Source organism: Myotis davidii, unplaced genomic scaffold, assembly GCF_000327345.1.
Source record: "Myotis davidii unplaced genomic scaffold, ASM32734v1 scaffold1240, whole genome shotgun sequence".
NCBI classification, from domain to species: Eukaryota; Metazoa; Chordata; class Mammalia; order Chiroptera; family Vespertilionidae; genus Myotis; species Myotis davidii.
This window is the reverse complement of record NW_006292285.1, coordinates 77344-77761: the sequence shown is the minus strand read 5'-3', so window position 1 is coordinate 77761 and position 418 is coordinate 77344. Positions and strand designations below refer to the sequence as shown.

General features: G+C 56.7%; 1 pseudogene; it reads right to left on the bottom strand.

The window, feature by feature from the left end:
* Nucleotides 1-418, bottom strand: part of LOC102752566 — a 37298-nt pseudogene that overhangs the window by 24581 nt on the left and 12299 nt on the right.

The window sequence follows — 418 nt, the reverse complement described above, 5'->3', positions numbered from 1 at the left end:
GCAGGTGTGTTGGTATTTGGGCCTCTTGGGAAGGCCTCGGGTGAAAGCCAAGGTCAGCGGATTCCTGTACTGGGCCTGGGGCTACATGGTGGGAGCTAAAAAGCAATCTACAGTTGGTAGCTGCCTGTGCTGGGCTCAGAGTTGCCTGGGCGAGGCTCTGCTGCAAATCGAGGGCAGCTGCCACTTGTGCCCCGAGCTTGGGACCACTTAGCAGGACATACAGTGCTCTCTGAGGCCATCAGCTGCTTGTTTGGGCTTTATGACCTTTCAGAGGTTTTAGGAAAGCCCACAGGGGCCAGCTGCGTGTGAGGAAGAGCTGGCGAAGGAGGTTCTGGCCTGTGTGAGTTGCATGGAGCCGAGTCTCAGGGCATCACCAGGTGAGGCAAGTGGTGTTACCAGGTTGATGGAGACTCAGAAT